The following is a 16,430-nucleotide window of genomic DNA, read 5'->3' as shown; positions in this document are numbered from 1 at the left end:
TTATGTTATGTAAGCAAGAAGGAGAAAAAGTTTTATTATAGTTTTCTCCTTGAACATCAGCCCTAGGGGTAATACTGACCAGTTCTAGCTGAAGGATGTCCAATGAGTGTGGGCAGAAGGTAACTGGGGATCTACTGGTATGTCCTGGAGTGATTAGTAGTAGATCAGAAGAGATCTATTAGTCTAATGATGAGTGCCAGCTGAGTGCCTGATGTTTTCTGTGTATTCTGCCTTGTCATGTATCCTGCCCTACCTAAAGGTACCTCCATTTGTCCTGATTCTTGAACCTTGGTCTGTTCCTGACCATGCCTCATCTCCAGACTTTGACATCTACCTGCGTGTGTGGAGGGAGGGTATATAAATCTGTTGAATAAACCATAGTCATTGGTGGTTAGAAGATTGAGCTAAAGATGGTGGTGTTTTGGACCTGCCCCTTTTGCCACTGGCTCAGCATCCTTTTACTTCAGTCCTGCCCACTCCTGGAATGTGGCCCCAGGGAGCTTCTCCAAAACAGAATTTCGCCCTCATGCAGAAAGAATTTCAACCTATCTGCTTTACTCTGTGTGTCGGACTAGGACAGTACTTTGTTTTTAAACCCGGGATCTATTTTTCCCTACAACTTCAATGATATGAAGTCTGTTGTAGTTCTGTGCTGTCAAGTAACCTCTAACTTATGGTGACCCCATGAGTGAAAGTCCCGCAAGATGTTCTGTCCACAACAGCTTTGCTCAGCTCTTCTAAGTTCAAGACCGTGGTTTCCTTTGTGGATTCAATATGAAGCCCACATTTGCATTATCGGCCATAAGTGCCTCATGTTCATATTTTCTTTACTTTCCTCCTCCTTATCTCTAAGAGAGATGTGGAATGGAAAGAGAGGAGTTGCAATTTGAAAAGCTGACATTGGTGTGAAGCTACTTAGTTTGTATAGCAACCCATTTGTGGGTCCCAACCCCCCAGATGAAGACAAGTGAGCTATATTGCTTTGATCTACAATTATTGAGCAATCTTCACTGAGTACAGCATTCTGTACTGAATAGAGAGATGCAACATTTGAGGAAATTGGGGTGCAGGGAGCATTTGTAATTACATTTGTATAATTTGAAACCAGCTGTGAAACACAATATCTGACATTTTCAAAGGTGGACTTGATAAATTGGCATATCTATATATCTTCTAGAAGCCAAAGCCAAGCAGGTCTAATGAATACTTTTGGAACTAGCACAGGCTAATAGCTAAAGGTAGATTTGGTTTTTGGAGACCTGAGTTTAATAGGTGCTTTGGATGACCTTTGGAACTATTCTGAAGGCAACCATGAATTCGTAGAATTCTCTGCAAATTCAAGTGTTCTGCAAATGATAAAAGCAACAATAATAGTTTGCTGTAGTCTTTTTTCACTTCAATTTAATTCCAGATGCTGACTTGGCTTAAAAGAAGGAAGTGAAAAATAAAAATTAAACACCATGTGATCATTTATAGGCAAAGCAATCCTATGGTTGCCAGGTAGTGTCTAGTAGACCATTGTTGTTGTTGTTTGTCGCGAAGTCATGTCCTACCCATCGCAACCCCATGGACAACATTCCTCCAGGCCTTCCTGTCCTCAACCATCCGCCCGAGTCCACTTAAGCTCACACCGACTGCTTCAGTGACTACATCCAGCCACCTCATCCTCTGCCATCCCCTTCTTCTTTTGCCATCTATGGTTCCCAGGATTAGGCTCTTCTCCAGGGAGTCCTTCCTTCTCATTAGGTGGCCAAAATATTTGAGTTTCATCTTCAGGATCTGGCCTTCTAAAGAACAGACAGGATTGTTGGCCTTCTAAAGAACAATCTCCTCTAGGACTGACCAGTTTGATTGCCTTGTGGTCCAAGGGACTCACAGGAGTCTCCTCCAGCACCACAATTCAAAGGTCTCAATCCTTTGGTGCTCAGCCTTCCTTATGGTCCAGCTTTCACAGCCATACATTGCAACTGGGAAAACCATAGCCTTGACTAGACCATAGGGTTGTGTAAATTCTCTGCTTTGATGTCAGAAAATTGTTTGGATCATAGAGGTGGGTGTCTGTTCTTAGAACTCTCTCATAGCCTCTCTCATGGCTGGCATGGAAAGAACTATGATAGTTGTTTCTCTAAAGTTGCAGAAACAACATCAGATAAAGTGTTTAACGGGTATTCCAGAGGATGAGAAGGGAAGGAGACCAGCACCACCAGGATGCATCAGATCCTTCCCCTGTTTGGAGCCCCACAGACAGACAGTGGAAAATGGCCATCATGGAGGTGACTTTTATTTCTGTATTCATCCTACTCTGCATAGAATATCCAGAATTCTTTGAGTTTGGGGGTTTATAGTCACCCCCATTGAATGTGCCCTAATACACCAAGTATTGAAAATGAGATTTGTGACTAAAAACCACTTTACATGATATGATATTAAAATGGCTGGCAAAGGAGAGAAACTATAGGGCTGGGCCAAAATAATATACATGTTTTCAGGAACATTTTTAGCACTGTTGAGAAAACAAAAATGGGTACTGCCTATGAACAATATATTGAACAATGTATCCATTTACATAGTTCAACTTCCATTTGGCTTCATTTGTCCTCAATAGCATCATCTCATAACAAAACATGATGGTCTACGCAGCATTGTGATGTCAGTCCATTCATTACAGGATCCCTGAATGTCTGGGATTACTAATTAAGGAATAGCACCAAAGCATCAGTAGCTGCAAAATCCCAAAGACACATTTCAAGATTAAATATGCACAATCAGAGTGTCCAGGATGAATTCTTAGCATACTCACCACCACCACCATTTTCCTTCTGAACACCAAGAATGAGACTATTTGATTCAGCTCTCGAGTAGAAAGATGAGGACTTCGGGAATAATGAAGTCGACTTTGTGGCCCTTGCCACATGGGGAGCTTTCTCATGCATCCCTTAGGAAAGAAAGGCTGTTGGGAAGACCATTGCATTTTCTAGGTCAATTATCAGCATTTTCTAGGTACATTCTAAGACAAGACAAGACATACACATTCAGCTACAATATATGAGGGATTATACAGAAGATTACTGAGTTAGAATATTCTGCAAATCCTAGTTTTGCCCTCCTGGGGAGATAACCAGTGGGTGAGATATTAATCTTGGTTGTACTTGTAGACTTCTATTTCTTGTAATGGAGTTTCTTTTGCACAGATTGTGTGTGGATAAAGCTATCACTTTATAAATGTGGGATCACTGCACTTGTATGCTATGTATTGAAATATACATGTTGCATTTTGTGGAGGTTGAAAATACAGAGTTTCTTAAATTTCCCAGCATGAATCTCATATAAACTACAGATGCAGAAGCATTAAGGCAGAGTAATGCCTAGCATGATTACTGTGCTATCGAAACATCTGAGTCTTGCCTGGTTAGTTTATGCTCCATTGCATCTCACTGTGGTGTGCTTCTAGCAAAAGAGAGAGAAAGAGAGAAAAGGAAAGAAAAAGGTGGAAATCAAGCCAGCTGCTCAACTAGTAGCATCCAAGGTAGTCTGCTCAGCCTTATGAATGAAGTTTCCTTCAGTTACAACAGTTGAGCGACACGAGAGGGTAGATTGAAGAACTATATCTTTATTTCTGTTTTAAACCTTTTGTCCCTCACTGGCACAGTGCCTTTTCTAAAAGAACAGCACAGTGTTGATAAATAATACAGCAAAAATTAATGTTGTTTTATTATCAGTTGACATTTTTCCTATCATTTCAATTATGTGCCCATGTAATGAGTTCCATATACTTTTGTTATGTTAGCATAAAGCTGCCCATGTAAGACAAGAATATATGCTACACCGTTACAGTCACTCTATAACACTGCAAGTAATTAGAACATAAAATTGAACTTTAGAATTCATTTCAACTTGCTTTCCTATATAGTGCTTTTCAGTACCAAAGACAGTAAATTAATATTGACTTTTTACTCAATTACCATATAATCTAAATGCTAATGACAATTAGAGCACCATATGGTGGCTAAAGCATTTTTAGTATGTAAAATTCAGCACTAATAAATGTATGTGAAAAGGAGGATTTGGGATATGGTGGTGGGAGGTTGCAAGAGGAAAACAGTAAACTCCGTTGGAAGGAAGAAAAATTCTGAGTATTTTTCCACTGGAAGGAAGAAATATTATATTCTAATCCAAACTGCAACGTAGCTCAGCTCTGCTTCTTTTAACCTACAGAACCTTTTCCTTATCATAGAATCAGAAAGGGCAAGAAGGCTGTTCTCCCTTTAGGACAACATTTCCTAACCCGGAAACCTCCAGATTGCATGTAATAAGACTGCCATCATGCCAATCCACAACATCCTGGTGGGGTGATGACCATTATAGTCCTATACATGTGAAGTTGGCCAGTTTGGGAATGGCTGTGTTAGGATGAATGCATGCAAGCAGCAGTGGCATGCTTGTACTGGAAAGATTTGTATAGAATGAGAGTGGTTGGACAGAATACCTCTAGATGTTATAGGCATCAGCTCCCAGCATTCTTGAGTATTGATCAAAACAACTAAAGAGCTACTTTCCCTTGCTGCAGAAGAGGGATTTTTTGCAGATACAGATTACCATACAGTGATGAAGAAATGCTACATCCCCAGTAGCTCCTTCTTCTCCTTATGTCTGTCCCTTCATACATATTTTCCTTTTATTGGAAGTTGCCTTTTGCCCAGTGCAGGCTGATGGATTTAATGTCAGTGGGGCAGTATATCTACATTGGGTCACATTCTAAGTGTTAAGGATCTGTCCATGAAGCTGAATATATTTTATAGCGAGGGTAGTATATACTGTTCCATTGATATTGAAGCCGCCAGCCTGCACTGCTAATACCAATTCATGTCATTGATCCACCTAGCTCAGTGCTGTCTAACACTGACACTATTCCAGATTTTGAGCTGAAGTCTTCATCAACCTACGTGGAGATATGGGATGTCATGTGCCCAAGTTTTTCTCTCTTTGCGCATTCAAAGCAACAAGACCCTTTCTTTGCAAAAAGCTCTTTATTCACCAAAGGATACCCAATAAATGTGATCACCACAGAATGTATCTTTGAGCAGTTTGTTGAACCCGTTCTGAACAACAACTTCTGGAAACCATCCATTTGAGCATGTCTGGGCCTGATCTGGAAGCAAGCCTGCCTCTTTTATATATGTCTGTCCTCTAGTTAGCTGGCCCTCCTCTCCCAAGACCTTGTCCTGGGGTCAGGGGTTGTACCAGGTTTGTCTGACTCAGAGAGCTCCTAGGCCGTGCCCCCATCCAACACCAATGCATCTGGGCTATTCTCAGAGACCTCTCAAGCACTTGGAAAGAATGGCCTGGAGATAAGTGACGTGTCTCTCATCTCAGAGTCAGGAACCACATGCTTCCTTCCTCCTTCAACTCGGAGTCCAGATTGGTGTGAGCTGAGAGTGTGCACCAAGGAGAAATGCCACCATGAGTCCCAACATCAAGCATTTGAACCTATTTATTTATTTATTTATTTATTTATTTGATTGATTGATTGATTGATTGATTGATTTACAGGCTCTGTGGGGGGCTTACCTCATGCTAAAATCCTAGACAGCATAAAAACTATACAATGCACAGCACAACTCACAATTACAATGACCAATAATACTCAAACAATTAAATAAACAAAACAGAAATAGCAAAGCAATAAATATAGTATATGTTATATAAAACTCCAAAAATAAAACATAAACCAACTATTTTTATATCAATAGCTAACATTTAAATCATATTGACAGCAGCATATATTAGCAGAAAAATGAAAACATCATTAAAAATCAAGAATTCACCTGCAATGAGGAAGCCAGCATGAAAACAGTGCTGGTCCACTAACCTACCCACAAATCCACTTGTGTGAAAGTGAACCATTTAATAAGACTCAATGTGAGACCTACAGTTATTATATGAGGGCTATTTTGTATATCTACCCCGGGCCAAACTGTAAATTTTAAGGATTTATCCATGGTGCTGAATCTGTTCTGTAGCTAGGGAAATATATACTGTTCCACTGATCTGCTAGTGATCTCTAGCTTTCTTTAAGGCAAGACAATAATACTTTTCACTACCCCAGGAAAATGAACCACCCCCACTTGGGTCCTTGAACATAAACTTTTTGAAGACCTTGACCAGCTAATGTTAATGATAAGAACTGTCATATATCTTGGTGTTACTTCACTGTACAACATGGGAAACCAGTGACTTCTGCTAAACCAGTAGAAGTGTCTATAACTCTCTCACCAAACCAAAGTGTCTGTGCATATTTTAGGCTCAATACATATAATGATCCTGGGTGCATCACTTGGATGCACCTTTTATTAATTTAAGAACATGTGAGTGGAACCTGTGCTTCGTGATGAGGTAGCATCATATAGGAGGAGATTATGTGGAAAATATCAACTAGGCAGACCAATACCATCAACAACAGGCAGGCGGTGAAAATGGCATGCCAATATGACAATCGTCTCCAAATTGGTGGCCTCCAGATGTTGGATTTCAATTCCCAGCATGCCCCATCCAATGCTAGGGAGCACCCGGGTGGGCAAAGCTGACCTGTGAGAACCCTGAAAGGAGGATGGAGGTGGTGATGGGAGTTTGTGTATATCAAAGCATAGATGTATATGTGTTAGAGGTTTTTTGTGTAAAGATAATTGGAAGAAATTCTTAAATACTGATTGTGAAGGCAAAGTGTTTTCTGCAGTGGCCCAAAGATTTATAGCCAGGCAAAATATAAATCATTCTATTCCACCTTGAGAAAAAGAAAATTGCCACTACCTCTTAAGACTAGAAAGTGTAGAGGCAGCTAGCACGCAGCTATAATTACCTGTCAAACAACATGCCATTCAATATAAAAAGGCATGTTGGTATATACAACCTTACGGGGACATTTTTGCAATTTTGAGGCCTTTCCATAAATGTCATAGTTTATAACGTTAACAGAGCCATGTTGTCTATGTTTACTTAAACATTTCCAGAAGTTTAATAATCTAAACACCAAAACAAACAAACCATTCCTCACCATAAACATAGGAACCCCTTGTATGAAGTGACACTTTCTATCCTTCTTACCAAGTGTTGTGACAGACACAAATTATGGACTGGCAGAAGTCTCAGGCAGAGTTTATCACAGCCTGATTGCCTGGGACTCTTTGTAATAGCCGATGGTAGGGATTGTACCAGAGATTATATGTGAGTGTGAGGTCAGTTCACATGAGCCAATGCCAGGACCAAACTCTCTACTCAGGCTCACAACTTCATGCAACATCCAGAACATGTCCCAGAATCATTCATGGCACCAGGGGGTTCCATGCTGAGTAGGAATAAGAGGTTGGACATGCCCATGGTAGGCATTTCATGAACACCGCTGGCTGGAGCTGGGGATCAGACTAGATGGCCTGGGAGTCCCTTTCTGACTCACTCTGTTTCTATGTTGCCTTATATCCAATTGGACTGTTGGCCCATCTTGCTCAGTATTCCTACAGCAGACATGCAGACACTGAGGTTCTGTCCCAGATTCCCCTCTCTACCCCTTTTCGAATCCCACTCCTACTCCCATCAGTAGAGAGAAACAGGGTTTCTATAAAATTGGAAATAAAATGCTGCTTGATGATTAAAGCTCAAGATCTCTTCTCACTGATACCAGAGTGTAGGACTTGGAATAATCTATTCAAACTGTGACAACCCAGATTCAGTCTAGATATCAGGAAAAGTGTCCTCACCATTGGAGCAAAATGATGGTGGAACCAGTTGCCTTGAGAGGTGGTGGGTACTTCCCCACTGGAGGCATTCAAAAAGAAACTGGACAGCCATCTGAGTGGGATCATGTAAACTGGTGTCCTGCAATAGCAGGGGGTTGGACCCAATGACCTTTATGCCCCCTTCCAACTCTACTATTACATGATTCTATGGTTATATAAACAGAAGCAATTGCTCTGTATTTTATTCTGCATAGAGAAAGATTACTCTATTTTTCCGTGGGGAGAGAGCTGGAAGAGAACATTCAATTCCTCTCTCTGGACAAAGAAAGGAATCTTCATGGTGTCAGAGAAAGGGGGATTGGGCAGGGAGAAGATCTTCCGAAGGGCAGCAAGTTTTCTCACCCCTGGTCTAAAGTGACTTCCAGCAGTTCTCTGACATTTCTGATGGGAAGCTTTCCCAGTCCAACCTGAAGATGTCAAGAACTTAAACTATCATTTGCCATGCAACGTACCACTGACCATTTTTCATTAGAAGCAGAATTATCTGAAAACCACCAGAACTTGACTTCAGCTTGATACTAACTAAACAATTTTGTTGTTTGGCAACACAATTCTGATAAAGGAGGTTGAACTATAATATGAAACAATGCAGAACAATGAGATACCAAGGATTCCGTATGATAATAAGAAGCAGTTAAGCAATCAAATTTTATGCCAAGGCTTTTGAAGAGCTTGAAGGGATTGCTCATTTCCAAGGTATTTACTGGTGAACATAGATTGCTTTAGATGTGTTTGGTTTTCTGTTTTTTGTTTTTTTACAATTTTGTGTCTTTGAATGTTTTTGCTATCTTATAGTCTAGTTTTCTTGAGCAATTATAAGCTATCCAGCGAAGTTCAGCTGCTAGGCAGCACAGAAATGAATAAATAAATAAATAAATCCAAATATCAGAAGAAGCTGATGCCGGCCAACCAGACTACAGAATTATAGAGCTCCCCACCAGTGATACCTGACTACTTGAAGTGAAAATGGTATTCCTCCCACCTCATCCCCCCCAAGCACCAGGGCCAAAAACAGGGCTCTCATAAGGGATAGGCATGGTCTGGCACCTCCTAAAGACCCACAGCAGGTGCTCACTAGTAAAAGCCTACAGGAATTGCCCTCATTTTCACCTTTGCATCCTGTTTGCTCACCTGGCTCTCACTCTCACTCAAGCGACAGAGGTGGTGAGAAGCAGGGGCAGTAAACTGCACTGTTCACCTGCTTATAGTCTCTCAGCCTGTCAAGCAAACACATAGATACAGTTATGTGAAACAATAGGAGGAACAATAGCACATGTTATGCTGATAATACAAAGATAGACTTGCTAAGAGAGGGGAATCACAGAGGGTGTTTTCCACCCTAGGGTCCTCAAAACCTTGAACCAGCACTTGCCGATCCATCACACCAACTCCTGCCTTCTACCGCATCAGCTTGAAGGTGTTTCCTTTCACTGCAAAGCAAGGATAGCTCTAAGTATCTGCCCCCTTCCTCAAATGATCTTAATAAAGGCAATATAATTACTGCTCTTATTTCCTACCCCCAAATTTCTCTATCTGTTCCAATGAATTTGGAGCAACTTGGTGGTCCATAGTCCATTTCTCTATATGCTAATGGAAGCGGAGCTGTGGAGATGCTATAGTAACCAATATTCTTCCCATATTTGTTTCAATGCAGTTCCATTGTGTACATTCCAAAACCCACACATGTGGCATTTTTCATCCCCCCTCCACTTGTTTCTGTGGGAGTGAAGCAGGGAGCTGGCCAAATTGTTAAAGTTTCAAAGATACAGCAACAGCTAAATCTTTCAAAATCCCATTGTGAGAGATTCCTTTCAGCAATCCTTCTTCTCATTGTATTGCACCTTCTATGCCAAGGACACATAAGAAGTCAGGGCTTGCTTATTTTTTCCAATATATCTACTTGTGCAGTTAGCTTGTGAGTAATGGGGCCCATAATCATTTATCAGTCTTCCAGAAACAGGGCACTGGCTTTGCTAGTGCGCTTGCTATAAACCAAACAGCTGTTTTGGCACAACATTTTTATATATATGAGTCTTTGAGTAATATGATTGCGAGGTGTTAGGTTTCACAGTAAAGTAGGTTCCAAACAACTTAGCTTTCCCTTATCCTTTGTGCTTGGGAGAATCAGCAGCAGAAAAGCTGTGATGGGTAGCCTTGATGCTTTTTTCCCCGCCCATTTTTGCTCCATGACTCACTGCTATCCAAGGTGGCCTTTCAACAATGACACTTGATATTTGCTGTGATGCGAATGTGGCTTTAACCATACCTAGTTCCTCCTTATTCCACCATCTTTTACTCACATGCCAGGTCAGGTTTCCTATGATGTTTGCTGCAGATGGAAAGCTGTAGAAATAGAAATTGGGGATGTGCGAACAGAGGCTAAAATTGACTTTTGTGTTAGAATTAAATACAGAAGTGACAAGCTCCTGGAATGGAACCGCATAGCTAACAATCTCTCTCTCTCTCTCTCTCATTTTCCACCCACAGCAATCCTGTCTTGCCTACCATTGGAGAACATCGAAACAAGAAATCCTAATCCCCACACTAGAAGCCTGCAGTCATTCAATCTGGTAGCAAGCTGACTACTTGATTCTGCAGGTTGATGCATGGCAATACTGGTTTTGCTGGCAAACATGCAAACCTGTCCTATTTGGAGCTCCAAACACAAGTACCCCCCACAAAATCTTCAAATTGTCAAACATGTGCTCACATTCTTCTCATTTCTGCTTTGATTTACGTGCATTTCCCCAGTAGATTTAATCAGTTCTGCTTTCATCCATGGAGAAAATGTGCACAGATTAGGAAATGTGCATCATGATGGGAGGGTTGTGCGTATCTACCTTTCAATTGCTCATCAATTTATGTAAGCAGTAATCACAATTGTCAGGAGGATTTGGACATGAGAGGACTGTGAGATGAAGTTCGGAAAATCTTAGAGATTTTGAACATGGCTCATTCAGTCCTTCACAGTTATAAAACTCTTAGTCTGAATTTCCCATGGTGCCCTTCCCCATAAGATCACTTTAGGCTTTGATTTAGTTTTCCTTCAGACCTTCCTCATAAATAGGGGGAGATCAGGGATGGAGGGTGCATGACCCATAGATGTATTCTTGTGCCCCCTTCAAGGTTTCTTTGTAATAATGCTCCTTCTTATTTAAATGAGGTGGGGTGATAGAGAGCTGAATTGTTGTCTTGATAATGGGCTGGGGAAGGATGCCTAAACCAAAACTCATGCTTGATGAGCTGTTGGGGGTGGATGTATTCCCTAATTTTGGAAGCAGGGGACTTGAGCTGTTTCAGGCAGGGCTAAACTAGGCATGCAGCTTCAGAGAACTCCCGAATGCAGCTTGATCAGGGAAGGTATAGGGGTCCTCAGTGGGTTGAGGGAGCATACGAACTCCTGCTCAGGCAGCCTTACTAATTAATGAGGTGGAATAAAATCCCAATAAATAAATAATTACATAAATAAATAGGGTGGTGGTGGTGATTTTGCTAGCGTTTCCAAATATCACCATAATGCAGGATGGGATGGGATGTATTTGAGATTAAACAAACTGTAATATAAGAGAAACCTAAATTCACTGATTCATCCATCCAGGTCTAGGACTTGAGGACTTCGTTCATGTTTGAATCTTTATGTATTCAGTGCTGAATTGCCAGACCATCCTTACAGATCCCTTTCCTTTAACAACTACGTGGCAGGCTGGTCCTCTCCAGCATCCTCTGTGCACAAGGCATGATCAACATGTATTGTTTTTCAGTAGATTTTATTCCTCTTTTATGAGTGTTCAGCTTCTCAGGGTAGCATACAAAAGCAAACAACAAAAGAACAGTATAAACTGCTAAAACTATATTGTGACAAACAACAACATTAAATAATGGTAACACAACAGCAGTAGACAAAGCTGTTAATCCAGCTCAGTAGCATCATAAGGCAAACTGGAATCATCATCTTCATATTCACTGTTCCCCCTTCTGAGAAAACCCTGTTTCTGGTACCAACAGCCTGCTAGTTCACTGCAGCATACCAGAGATCAAAGTTATTTTAAGCCCCTCATGAGTACATGCGGGTGCAGGCATCTGTGGACTTGCTCATTATATTGATTGGTGGCCAGAAGATGAACAGATTAGTGGTATCAGTGCTGAATGATGACAAGGTACACTTCAGTCCAAATCTCTTCTCAGCTACATGAGGATAAAAGGGGGAAGCCCTGAGTTCCATAGAATGACAGGATAATGCTGCAGTAAGACATCTAAACATCCACAAACAGAAACTGTAGCTTCTTAAATTTAATTCCACACTCTGCTACAGACCTATGGAACAAATGAAAATTAGAAACTGGAATGGGCCCTGGTGAATCCATATTTCTAGGCTGGTAGAATCTGTGAATAACATGGATCAGAAGATATATGCCACTGCCACTATTTCTGGGGCAGAGAGAGTGGGGTTCAAGATCCCCATGGCCTCCCAACTTGGGAAATCTGTGAGAACCGCATTGAGTGCACATATTCTTGAAGGATAAGAAGGTAAGGGGTGGCAGTGACAAAGGACTTGGCCTGTCAGCACAAATGCAAACAAATGGAGAAAAGCTTTTTTGCTTTGACAGAGTGTTGGGGGTGGGGGGAGATTTAGAACAGCCATCGATTATCTGTGATGAACGTGTCTGGATTGTAACTCCTTCATCCTAAGTGCTCTTCCTCATTATAATGGGTTTCCTGATAGACATCTTTGCCTGCTTGTTCCTAACGCATTTGGCTTGAAGATTTTATTTATTTAGGGTCCACCACCTGAGAACGACACAAGAATGTTTTATTAAAATGCTTGCTTAGTATTCTCACCCCCACCACTACCTCCCAGTATTACAGACCATCATCAGGGACTGAAGCTTTGTGATTGCTGTGAGGACATCCAAAAATAGAAGTGCACTGAAAAGACTGTTCAAAATAATGCAAAAGGGTGACTGAAAGCAGCAGCGGAGTGAAGGTACCACGACGTCCTCCAAGCACCCCCATTTATACTTCCTGCTGCATGAGCAGGAGATTGGGAGCACGGCGCACAAGTCTCAGGTGAAAACTGTGCAGCGGGGGTCCTTTGCTACTCATGCATGCTCCTCACAGGATTTTGACACGAAGCAGCCGAGGCTTTAAAGATCGAGCTAGCAACTGCGCCTTCCCCCCTTGCTTTGCCACTGCGGGACGAGCAGTGGGGGACTCATATCCATTGTAGCATGGGGGAAGCGGGTTCTTAACCCTCGCCCACCCCGTGGTCTTGGTCCAGATAGGAGTGGAAGTGCAGCCATCACTTTGATGGCCAACTAGTGACTCCATTTCCTAATCAGATCTGCATTTGTCAAGACAAAATTGTTGGTGCGTATGGTCTAGGTCAGGACTGCACAGGTTCCAACCCTCCTTCCTTTCCGGGCTAGGGTCTTGACCCATGCCAAGCTTGTTGGGTCTCCTCTGGAAGAAAACAAAATAGCTGCTAGCCATGTAGCTGCTAGCCATGTTTTTAAAATAATGTCTGCTCTGGGTCTAAAATTGTGCCAAGAACAATTAAAGAAATTACCTTGCAAACACATGAAAGTTAAAGTAAACACAAAAATGCCAAAGCCAAATTAAATAAAGACAATCCATTGGCCATAGCAATCCTGTAGAGAAGATGGAGCCAATAGGCTCTTACCCAGTCTTTAAATAATAGCATCCATGTTAGCATTATTTTTGCTCACTCAGACATTAAAAAAAGAGGGTTAAACAACCCTTGCAGATCATTTTAAGCTATTTATTTAGCTATTTATTCATGTATACCACCTTCAATTATATTTATAGGGTTGGCTTGCAAATAGAATGCAACAATTCCACTGCAGATCAAACAAACTAAATGTAGCAATGTACATGAATTCTGTTTATCTTCTCAAACAACACAAACATGTCTCATTTGCAGCTTGGAATGTCAACGTGAGCATGAGAATGTTCTTTGGAAGTGTTCACAAATGCCCAGACTTGTGTTCATGGGCAAAACAATAGACTTTTAAAATTCTCCTTTTTGGCGGTGGAGAGACAACATTTCTTTACTCTATAGTTAAGTTATACTTTTTAATGTGCATTCTTTCCATTTGTAGTATAGGCAATGAGTGCACTTGATCATGGGAAATAACATGAGCTGTTATTATAACAAAAGGATGACTTTTGGAGAACCTCGGTAATCATGTAATGGCACTATGGCTGTTTTACCCTAGTTGGCTATTAGATCCTTTAATAAAGGGGAGGCTGGAGCCAAGAGAGAGCTAAGGTCACTTCGGTGAATTTATGAACAGGCGGCTCCTTGTTCATTCCCAAGGAGACAGTCATTCCTACTTCCACTGAATATTTCCACAGTATTACAGTGACTGAATTAGGATTTGGAAAATGGAAACTTGGCTTGCTGAGCCAAGTTTTTCCTTTTCATGTGACAAATTTGATTTTATATTCACAAACATGTTCATGCGTTTGTAGGATGGGCAAATCAAACTTGAAGTTATCTGAATTTTGAGTTTTGAATTTTGTTATAATTCAAGTTTGTGTTCGATTGAGTGTTTTGGGTTTATTTTCCTTTCATTTGAAAATTTGAGTGTATTTCCCTGCATAATTTTTCAACTGCATGCATTAATTATTCTCATTTTGAAATGCATGCATCACTAAAGGCATTTATGCACATTTTTCACAAGCGCACCTTTTTCATGTGCATTTTTCAACTGTATGCAGGCTATTAAGTGCTTTTGTTTTGCAAATCACATTGCAAGCTTGGAAATATATGGACTCATTTATTTACTTCAGCCACATATTAATTTTTTCATGAATCCCTGTGTGAGGGAGGAAGAGAAGGATAGAGAGAGAGATTATGTCTTCGTCACATGCTACAAAACTGAAATCACAAACTGAAAGGAAAAAGGAAAAAAAATAGATGAAATACACTTTGGATTCAGATTTTTAAAATTCTTATCAAAAGAAAAACTGTAATATTCTAGTTTATACCTCCTATGTATGTGAGGCTAAGGTCATATCCGGATGAATATTTCCATCTGGGGAGCCACAGCAGTTCTTGTTGACTTTATTCAATGAGCTTCCTTGTCTCCAATAAGTTTGTAGCAAAGGAGCTTTTGATCTCCTGTGGGTTGATCCTTCCTATGAAGGCATGATTTACCTGTTGAGCATTGGACTTCCTTTCTGATATATAAGTTCTTATTTTCAGAGATTTTTAACATCCAGAGGTCATTCAAAAGTGACATCCTCACATGTAGTGGCTTCAGTTTTGGGCCCCTCATTACAGAAAGGATATAGCCAGGTTGGAGTCAGTGCAGCGTAGGGCCACAAGGTTGGTGGCCGGTTTGCAGGGGATGGGGTATGAGGCAAGACTGAGGGAACTGGGTCTCTTTAGCCTGGAGAAGAGGAGACTCAGAGGAGATCTGTTGGTGACATACAGGTATGTGAGGGGATGTCACACAGAGATGGGTAGAGACCTGTTCTCCCCTGCAGAGAAAGGCAGGACACGCTCCAATGGAGCAAAGCTCAGGGAGCTAAGGTTCCATTTGGATGCCAGGAAGCACTTCCTGACAGTTGGGACTTCGAGGGTGTGGAATGGGCTTCCACGAGAGGTGGTCTAGGCTCCATCGGTGCGGGTGTTCAAGGATAGGCTGGACATCCACATGGTGGGCATGTCGTGAGTGGAGCCGGCTGGAGCCGGGGGGTCAGACTAGATGGCCCAGGAGGCCCCTTCTGACTCGCTCTGCTTCTTTGTTTCTATGTTTCTAGTCTAAAGAGACATAGAACATTTTACCATGCTGAAAGTGTATCATGTGAGCTTATTCTCACCTCCATTTGCTGCTTATAAAGCCCAGGTCTCAGATATATCCTGGATGTCAGGAGAACTTCCTTCTCTGTGGATTTTCTTACATCATCATCATCATCATCGTGAATTATCTGTCAATAGCTCCTGAACAAAAACTTAAATCAAGATAGGTAGCAAGACCTCTTGAGCAGAGTTTAGTTTTGCTTCACTTCCTGACATGCACACTCTGGGGCCACGTACCCCTCCATTCCATGGGGAAATCAGTCTTTTTAGCTACTCTCCGGAAGACTGGTAAAGGATGTTGGAACTTGCTACCAATGCAGCCTGGTTCTGCTGACCTCTCCTTGCACACAGTATTTTAACAGCACACACTCTGGTCCTGGGAGAATCCCCTAGATATGGGCTACAGTTGATTGCAAACTTGCCAAGTAATCTTACTTTACTTTCCTTCCTTTTAAACAGCTTTAGGGGAGGCTGAGCCCACTTGCCCGCCACTTCCCAAATCACATATGCAGCTGAGTGCAAGGAAACCTACCCAGTGCAAGAGAAGGGGAGGGAATAGAGTATGTGAGTGTGCTCAGTTAAAACCTGGCTCAGGTTGCTTCCCAGTGGCTCCCCTTCCTCTTCCCTCAGGATAAAAGATCGGACAGTCTGAAGACAGTGTAATATCAAAAAATCAGTATATAGCAGGCTGTTCCCCAAGGTATGAGCCTGGCTTCTCAATGACAGATGGATATATCAGCAAATCAAATGTAGGTTCAGCCACAGCATGAGAGTGCCTATTCTATTGTGTGTGTGTATGTATTTCATTTGCA

The sequence above is a fragment of the Varanus komodoensis genome, unplaced genomic scaffold, assembly GCF_004798865.1.
Source record: "Varanus komodoensis strain SLA01 unplaced genomic scaffold, ASM479886v1 scaffold30, whole genome shotgun sequence".
NCBI classification, from domain to species: Eukaryota; Metazoa; Chordata; class Lepidosauria; order Squamata; family Varanidae; genus Varanus; species Varanus komodoensis.
The sequence above is the reverse complement of the archived record's forward strand: the minus strand, read 5'-3'. Positions refer to the sequence as shown.